At 34.3% G+C, this 9,331-nt stretch overlaps 1 protein-coding gene and 1 long non-coding RNA gene across 3 annotated transcripts in view; both read left to right on the top strand.

The window, feature by feature from the left end:
- The window catches only part of limch1b (LIM and calponin homology domains 1b), a 222,106-nt gene that overhangs the window by 167,532 nt on the left and 45,243 nt on the right, over nt 1–9,331 (top strand). The window lies entirely within an intron of this gene.
- Nucleotides 4,188–7,195, top strand: LOC130241120 (uncharacterized). Of its 2 annotated transcripts, none has more exons than XR_008838832.1 (4): nt 4,188–4,228; nt 4,316–4,392; nt 6,367–6,445; nt 7,180–7,195. It is a non-coding gene; the product is annotated as an uncharacterized LOC130241120 (long non-coding RNA). The 2 variants fall into 2 exon arrangements; XR_008838831.1 differs by lacking the exon at nt 7,180–7,195 and adding an exon at nt 6,576–6,650.

The raw sequence follows: 9,331 nt of genomic DNA, 5'->3' as shown, positions 1-9,331 counted from the left end.
GATCCTGAACCATGCAAGCCAGTGGCGACAGCGGAGAGGGGAAAAAAAACTTCACTAAAGGCGGAAGTGAAGAAAAAAAAACCTTGAGAGAAACCAGGCTCAGTTGGGCACGACCATTTTAATTTCTCCGCTGGCCAAACGTCTTGTGCAGAGCTGCAGTCTCAGTGGCGGAGGCTGGAAACTGGCCTCAGCGAAGACTCGTCTGTCTCTGGAGCGTCATAGGAAACAGTCTCATGTTCTCCACTCTTCCATGACCATCGCAGTAGTTGTTCAGGATTCGGCCAGGTCCAGGATATGGAAACCTTGGGATCATCTCGTCGTTGGTCTTGGATCGAATCAGTGACTCTGCATAGTCTGAGGGCCTCGGGAAGAGTATCCCCAGGTGGAAATGGAGAATAAAGAAAATAATTAGCGTAGCTGATGTTCACAGTGTATATCAGCAAGATGCATAACCTGTGTGGAAGCCCCCTAAGTGGTGCACTAAGTGTATGCTTTACTGAACAGATAGGTCTTCAATCTAGTTTGAATTGGGAGAGTGTGTCTGAGCCTCGGACGTTATCAGGAAGGCTATTCCAGAGTTTAGGAGCTATAAATGAGAAGGCTTGACCTCCTTTACTCGACTTTGCTATTCTAGGTACTACCAGAAGTCCTGAGTTTTGAGATCTTACAGAGCGAGTTGGATTGTAGCGAGACAGAAGATTGGTTAGATAAGCAGGAGCTAGATTATTTAGAGCTTTATATGTAAGAAGCAATATTTTAAATTCAATACGAAACTTAACAGGCAGCCAGTGTAAGGAGGATAAAATTGGGGGTGATGTGATCAAATTTTCTAGACCTGGTAAGAACTCTGGCAGCTGCATTTTGTACTAATTGAAGTTTGTTAATAGAGGATGCTGGGCAGCCAGCAAACAGAGCATTACAGTAGTCCAGCCTAGAAGTCATAAAAGCATGGACTAGCTTTCTGCATCTGAGATGGATAGCATACTTCGTAACTTAGCGATATTTCTCAGATGAAAGAAAGCAGTTTTTGTGACATGGGAAATATGATTTTTAAAAGTTAAATTGCTGTCTAATATGACACCCAGATCTTTATAGTAGAACTAACGCTAACTTTGTATCCCTCTAATTGTAGATCGAGTTGTGAGAAAAAATCAATTTTGCAGTGTAAATCTCAAACTGCTCTGTCATATATTTGTTCCTTTAAAGCAAACATCTAAGACGATATTGAAATCACATTAGTAAGATCTCCATTATGTCTTAAAGGGCAGACTCGGAGCAATATAACTACTTCAGCAACATGTACTCTGCCACACCACCCACACTGAGCTGCAATCTCCTGGATAATTATGCTGTATATTCTCCGTTAGCAAAGTGTTTCAGAACACGTCAACAATGGCAGATGTTGCCCTCTGCTGGCTGGAATGAGTGTTAACAGTTAAAGTGGGCATGTGTTGAATGGGTGCTAGTGTTCAGTAGGTATGAGTGTGTGTTTGTGAATGGGTCCTTTCTGTGTGAAGTGCTCCATACGAAGACAAAAACTCTCACACAGAGCCCATTTAAAATACACACACACACACACACACATGCAGAAACATACAAGTAGACATATACAAGAGTGAGTAAACCTGTTGTAACTTGGAACTATTAAGTTGATTTACCTTTATGCACATAATTTATTTTACTTTTACAATTTTAAGGCAACAGGTTTACTCGCTTTTTTAAAGTAAAGTTCAACTAATTGCTTATTACAGTGTATGTTTATTTTTTGTTTTGTTTTTTTGTCATGGTAGAAACTTTTTATGACTTATGCTCAAATGAAAATCTTCCCTGCTTCTGATATCCTCTGTAAAGTACCTGTATGTTGTTTTTGAGGGTTTTTATTATATATTAGTATCATGAAGTAGCTTTTTTAATAGTTAAAACTATTACTAAATAGTTTTAATAGTTTTTAATTATATTGGATTATTTTACTGTTTAACTTAGGTTGTAGTCCTTATTTAAATAATTAAAATTAAAAAAGATTTCCTGGTCAGGTACCTGAAATATAAGAGAAATAATAATTCAAAATAAACAAACTTTTTATTTTACTATTTCTTATTCCCTCTCGGTTTTAATGTGTACTTTTCTCAACAATGTATAGAAGTGTTTTAAAGCACCTGCTATATGGTAAAAAATGATAAATGTTAAATAAAATATTAATTGAAGATGTGCTTAATTAAAATATGTGTGTATATATATATATATATATATATATATATATATATATATAGATATATATATATATATATATATATATATTAATATATATATATATATATATATTATATATATATATTATACACTCACCGGCCACTTTATTAAGTACACCTTACTGGTACCGGGGTGGATCTCCTTTTACTTTCAGAAACTGCCTTAATCCTTTGTAGCATAGAATCAACAAAGTACTGGATATATCCTCAGAGATTTTGGTCCATATTGACATGATAGCATCACGCAGTTGCTGTAGATTTGGTAGCTGCACATCCATGATGCGAATCTCCAGTTCCACCACATCCAAAGATGCTCTATTGTATTGACATATGGTGACTGTGGAGGCTATTGAGTACAGTGAACTCATTGTCATGTTCAAGAAACCAATCTGAGATGATTCACGCTTTATGACCATGACGCATTAGCCTGCTGGAAGTAGCCCTCAGAAGATGGGTACTCTGTGGTCATAAAGGTATGGACATGGTCAGCAACAATACTCAGGTAGGCTGTGGCATTGACACAATGCTCAATTGTACAAATATGCCCAAAGTGTGGCAAGAATATATCGCCCACACAATTACACCACCACTAGCAGCCTGAACTGTTTATACAAGGCAGGATGGATCCATGCTTTCATGTTGTTGAGGGCCAAATTCAGACCCTCCCATCCAAATGTTGCAGCGGAAATCGAGACTCATCAGACCAGGCAATATTTTTCCAATCTTCTATTGTCCAATTCTGGTGAGCATGTGCGAACTGTAGCCTCAGTTTCCTGTTCTTAGCAGACAAGAGTGGCACCCGGTGTGGTCTTTTGCTGCGGTAGTCTATCAGCCCCATTCTCCTCTGACCTCTGGCATCAACGAGGCATTTGCGCTCACAGAACTGCTGCTCTTTGGATATTTTCTTTGTTTGGACCGTTCTCTGTAAACCCTAGACATAGTTGTGCGTGAAATTCCCAGTAGATTAGCAGTTTCCGAAATACTCAGACTGGCCCATCTGGCACCAACAACCATGCCACGTTCAAAGTCACTTAAATCATCTTTCTTCCCCATTCTGATGCTCGATTTGAACTGCAGCAGATTTACCATGTCTACATCCCTAAATGCATTGAGTTGCTTCCATGTGATTGGCTGATCAGAAATTTGCGTTAACAAGCAGTTGGACAGGTGTACCTAATAAAGTGACCGGGTGAGTGTATATATATTAGACCTCCATTACAGTGACACCTAGTGATGTGGATGCATCATCATCATTTTATCCAAAATAATAGTTTACTTAAAAAAAGTGAGTAGTATTAGATGGCCACACACTCTTGTCAGGTCGTGTAAAGTAAAACAACTTTTATAATGTTATCACATCTTCATCTCGTATTGCTGATTAGGATTTTAAACGCTTTTAAACATTACACCATGTAACTAAAATGTGCTCCTTTGTAATTGCACACACTTTTGCTTCTCAACTAAATATATGTAAGTGTTTTTTTAATATCAAACAAAGTATATTATTAAGAAAACAAGACAAATTAATGTAAGTACTGTATTTTTAATCTCTCAGGTGGATGAAAGAGTGCGAGTGAATGGAGAAAGGGAAGATGACAGCCTCAGTATTGAGAAGACAGGGCCTAACAAAGCAGAGGAAGAAGATTCTTCTCATCTACAGTTCTTCTCATCTTCCTACCAACACACAGACTCAGACATGACAGATAGTGAAGTGTCTGTAGTTCAGCCCACAGTCCACATGCTCTCATCCACACGCACAGCAGAGAGCCCAGAGAACACAGAGATACCACAGAGGTCACTATGTGCTGTAACAAGCAATAATTTACATTCTATATAGTGTAGTAGCTGAGTAGAATTTTGAAACATTTATAACGTCTTTCTACATGGTTCAGATTGAAGGACGGACAGTCCCCCCGCAGGTCGGAGATGTCCCAGAATCCCAAAAGTGTTGGAGCTAAATCCAGATGAGACTGTTACAGGTAGGTCAGCTTTTATTGATTATAGTATGAATTATTTGATTCCTTTTTTCTTTATATTCTTATGTAAATGTTCTTCTTTCGGTGTAGATCGAGAGAAGACAGATGAGATGGGTATGAGTGAGACCAGTCTACAAGATGTGATTCAGATGGAGTTTTCTGCACAGGTTAGCTTATTTCTAAATTCTGTTGTTGTTTTTTGCATGCTGTACTGTACTGTAAATACACATGTACAGGAAGAGTACTTGCATATATACAGAGCTAACTACGTTTTAAAATGATTGTAATCAGACTACCAGTTACTTTTATTGGATTGCATAATGGTTACATATTATTATACAGTGGCAATAAGCTGTTCACAGTTGATTGAAAATATTATTTTGCAACTTTTTTACTTTAAATTTGATGATAATTCTCAACCTGCTACTAACATTTATGAATTTTTTGTGTTTTTTTATATTAGTTTTGTAATGTTGCAGTTTTGGAATTTGCTTAATTATTGGTAAATGATTTAAAATCATGAAAATGGGATATTGTTTTGAGTGTTAACGTCAGCAAACACACATCAATTCATATTAGTCTTAGTGTCTTTAAAGATTAAGTGTCTATAACTCACTATGAACTGTTGAGGCTCTTGTTGGTGATAAAACTGCAGCATATATTTTTCTTTTAATCTGTTAAAATAGTGCAAGATTGTTCTACTTTAATATATGTGACATCAAATAAGGGTTAGCACAAAAGTAATCTAAATATAATCCAAATGGAGTCAAATGTATAATAATCAAGAAATGCATAAGAATGTTAAATTACGAGAAAATGATAGAGAAAATGATTATAAGAAAAGTTATATTAGTGCTTGAAAAAATTTCTCATGCAATTTGTAATCAGTAACTGATTAGAATTCCTAAGTAATCTACCCCAGCTCTGCGTATATCATGGTAATTAGAAGAATCAAGTAATACTTTATTTTGATGGTCCTTTTTAGACATTCTGTGGCAATAAATAACTTTCAACTACATGTAACCTATCACCCATTAGTATTAAAAGATTGCCATCTTAATCTAGTCAAAGCTAAATTGTAATTGTACTTTTTTGTGCATACACAGTGGAATTCACACACACAGGCAATAGGGTATATGCAAAAGTATGCAGAAGGACTTTGGTCAAGCGCTTCCGGTGTACTGTATGCCGTTACAAAATCGGCACGTTTAAGGTCTGTTCTTAAAAATCAAATCTTCACTGTCTGATGATATACGATATAAAGTGGGCCTCAGAATGTACAAGAAGCACTGCATCATGACATTTTTCCGCGCCATGTCCTTTAAATTATGAAAATTTGCTTTAACCCAGTATTTTCAATGGAGTTTCTGCGCTAGTTTGCTGATCCTTACAGGCGCATGCGTGTAAACGGCTTTTCATCTCGTTTTATGTTTGAACAACTAAATGAATGCTGAAGTCTTTTAACCGATTATATTTAATTACATTTCAACATTGATGCTGTAAAGGGAACCGTATAAAATTTTAAAAAGTCGCATTAACCGTTCACCAGAAGTTTATTGTTATGGAAAGAAACACTAGCTGTGCATTTACCCTACTGACACATGGATGCTAAAAAGATTCATTCTTGTCTAGATTTAGTATGGCAAGCCTAAACGCTTATTTGTTTACCTACTAGTATCATTTCCATTTAGTAGTAGGCTACTTTTTCATTAGTTACTAGTGCTTAATCCTAGTACTTTTATTAGTGTTACTATTATTACTTTTTAAAAGACACTAGTACATATGTATTAGATACTATTTATTATTAGATACAATTAATATTATCATATCCTTTAATTTTAATTAGTAGTGAATGGTGATTAATCCATTGTAATTTTTTGCCATTGACCTCAATTAAGTAAGAGTAGTACTGTATTAAGATATATACTAGTAAGTTTTATAGATTAAAAGTTACAAATTACTTTGAAAGTACATTCCACATATCTCACTACCCCTGACAGTGTACTCATGCATTACTTAGTTGACATGTAATTCCAAAAATACTCATAATCAACAAAATGTTTAAAAGAGACCATCAAAATAATCATTGTAACCAAATAATTGTATTTTCTGTATCTGTTTGACTTTGGATTTTAATTTAGGTCAGTGAGCTAAAGACCCCACAGAAATCAACAAATGAGCCAGAATCATCCATGCCCGAATCATACAGAACCAAAGCAGGTGAGTGTTATTCACACTAACTATAGCCAGAGTTTTTCACCCTGAAGTTCATTTCTCCCATTAGGTATTATATACAATTAAAAGCCAAAGGTAAACTCTCATTTCTTCCCATGTTTGGGTCATTGTTTAGAGTTGGCTGTCAGTGCTCAGTTAACAGCGTTGTCAAGTAATCCTAAATTGCGCAGAGATTTCTTCACCCTATCAGTCCCGTCTAATGAATTCTCCCATTGGTTAATAGCCAGACTAATTCATGACTGTTATTGTGGTCTACCTCACATAACCCATTGTTACAGTATGTGATGTCACACAACCTCTGAGAGACATGAAAATATTATTTCTCATGGTGGGAATTGAATATGAAAAATGTCTGTAATACTCCATTATCTAAAGGAGTAGCTAAATTTACACTATTGACCTTTTATGTGTTTGTGTATTTTTTATTTTAATGTTTTGCTCAAACGTCTGTTCAAAATACAATGTATTGCACTGAGTTCATTTGTCTCACTGAATTGTCCAGTGTTGAGTGTATTGTGACTCTTTCGAAAAAGTCTAGATTAAACTTTATAATAATATAACAATTAGGATAATTAAGTTATTAATTGATTGTTTTTATGTTTTTAGTTTACATTTGACAGCCAGTGCCCTTTTTTCAAGCAAAACAAATAAATAATAATAATTATTAATGAAATTGCTGAAAGAATAGGTCTAAAAATGTGCTTGTTTTTATTTTCCAGACATGGCTGAAAAGGCTCATGGAATGTAAGTAATGACATTAAATCTATTCATCTGTCATTCCTTTTTTCCTTCTTTCCTCGAACTCTTCAGTTTGTTTATGATGTTTGTTTTTTCATCTGGTATTATTTTATCATTTTTCTGCAAAAGAGAATTAGATCAGTTAAAATGGATTTAGACAACGTTTGCCTCATTAAAGTTTCTGCTCATTAATATTTAAAGAAGTATTTAGTGGTTATTAAGTAAGTGGTTAAATTTAGCTATGGGATGGGATTAAGGCTTCAGAATATGTTCATGCGGAATAACATCTTAATATGTGATTTAAAAGTCCTTATAATCCGTAATGATATAATACATAAAACAGAGTTAATAAATAATAATAGTCATAATTATAAAGTAATATAATATAACTCATAATAATCAGTCCATACATTATGCAAGCTATAAGCAACTACACTTAAAAAATATTTAGGCCTAACAAAAAAGATTTATGTATTTTGATTTGGATTACATACTTTTAACATAGTTGAACTAATAAACGTTGGGATTGATATGTGTTAGTTAAACAAAAACAAACAAATAGAACAAGATTTATGTAATTATATCGCTAAATCCAATGCCTTTTAAATGCTTCTTATTAATTCATCTATTGTGTGGAGTATAGAGCTGCATCAATTTTGTTCCCAAATATTAAGTAAACCAAACTCATAGAATTTAACTAATTGAATCTGGCTTTTTGTAAAGGTAGAGATATTTATACCATTTCCACATCTAATAGAATTAATTTTTCATAGATTTAGGTTGATTCTAAGGAATCTGACAGCATACATTAAAAAAACTGACAAAATTAAATAAAATCAAAAAGGTTACAAACAGTTCATGATCAACTTCCTCATGATTCTTTGTTTTATTTTTGTATTTTTTGAATGTGTAGTTCAAAAAAGTATGAACTGCTGATTTGTAAAAATAATACTTGTTAAAATGCCAATGACATGCTACACTTCTCATGCTCCTGAAACCAGATCTAACATTCAGAGATTAACTGTTACCAAGGAACAAGAAAGCAGGCTTGTGAGATTTTGATGGCAATCTTTAGATGTATTAGAGGCATAAAGGTCAGAAATGTACATGAAACAGAGCGATTTGTCCAGAGTGATCTGTTCATCATTTCAATGCCTAATATGAATTTTTAAAGATGGCATTGTCATAAAATAACAACAGAATCTAAGTGCGATATATATACTATATATTATATATATATTAGTATATATATATATATAGTATATATATATAATAAATTTATTTATTTATTTTTTATTATTATTATTTTTTCCCCGAAAATCCAAATGTATGCTGTAGATGATGGCTGTGCAAATCCATAATGAAGCCAGTGCAGATAGTAATTCAGAAACAAGAAAGTACTAGTAACTACAAACTCGATTTACAAGAACATCACCTGACAACCTTGACTCCTGAATAAAACACAGACAGTGACATGAAAAGCAACTGACTGATGACCAGATACTGAAACACCAGCTATATATATAAACACAACAGAATAAGCTATAGCCATAGCATGCTTCTTACAAATCAACAGACCCACAAGCATACTACCAGTAAAAAGGTAAACACTGACACTCCACCAAGCATGCCAGAACATGCACATGAGGCCAAATGAGCTCACAGACCCATAGACTAAATAGAAGGTATGTGGCTTAGGTAAGTGCACAAATTCTCCAGAAACCATAGACATGTCATTGTAAACTACTAATACTAGTACACACACTCACCCATACAGCATGGTGTGCTCTGAAATAAACATATGCAAATTAATCATACTTAAGCTGTCAAAATATATTTAAATAAATTGAGGAGATGCTGCCAGATTATCTTTTGCCCCTGAGTTGTGTTGTTGAAAACCTATAGTCTAAATTATAATTAAACTCTACTAAAGGGGCAGGCAGAAGTGTATTTAGAGTTGTATTTTGTATGTTTAACCTATGTGAATACACAGGCAAGAATAAATATCACCCTCTGCATAAACAACTGTTTTTTATATCAATAAAGTGTATTGATATCTTTCAGCCCAGAAAAATCACAGTAATAATTGAGTGATTTGACACAGTTTATAATGTGCAGTAAACACTTATACTC

This window comes from Danio aesculapii, chromosome 14, assembly GCF_903798145.1.
Source record: "Danio aesculapii chromosome 14, fDanAes4.1, whole genome shotgun sequence".
NCBI classification, from domain to species: domain Eukaryota; kingdom Metazoa; phylum Chordata; class Actinopteri; order Cypriniformes; family Danionidae; genus Danio; species Danio aesculapii.
The sequence above is the reverse complement of the archived record's forward strand: the minus strand, read 5'-3'. Positions and strand labels throughout refer to the sequence as shown.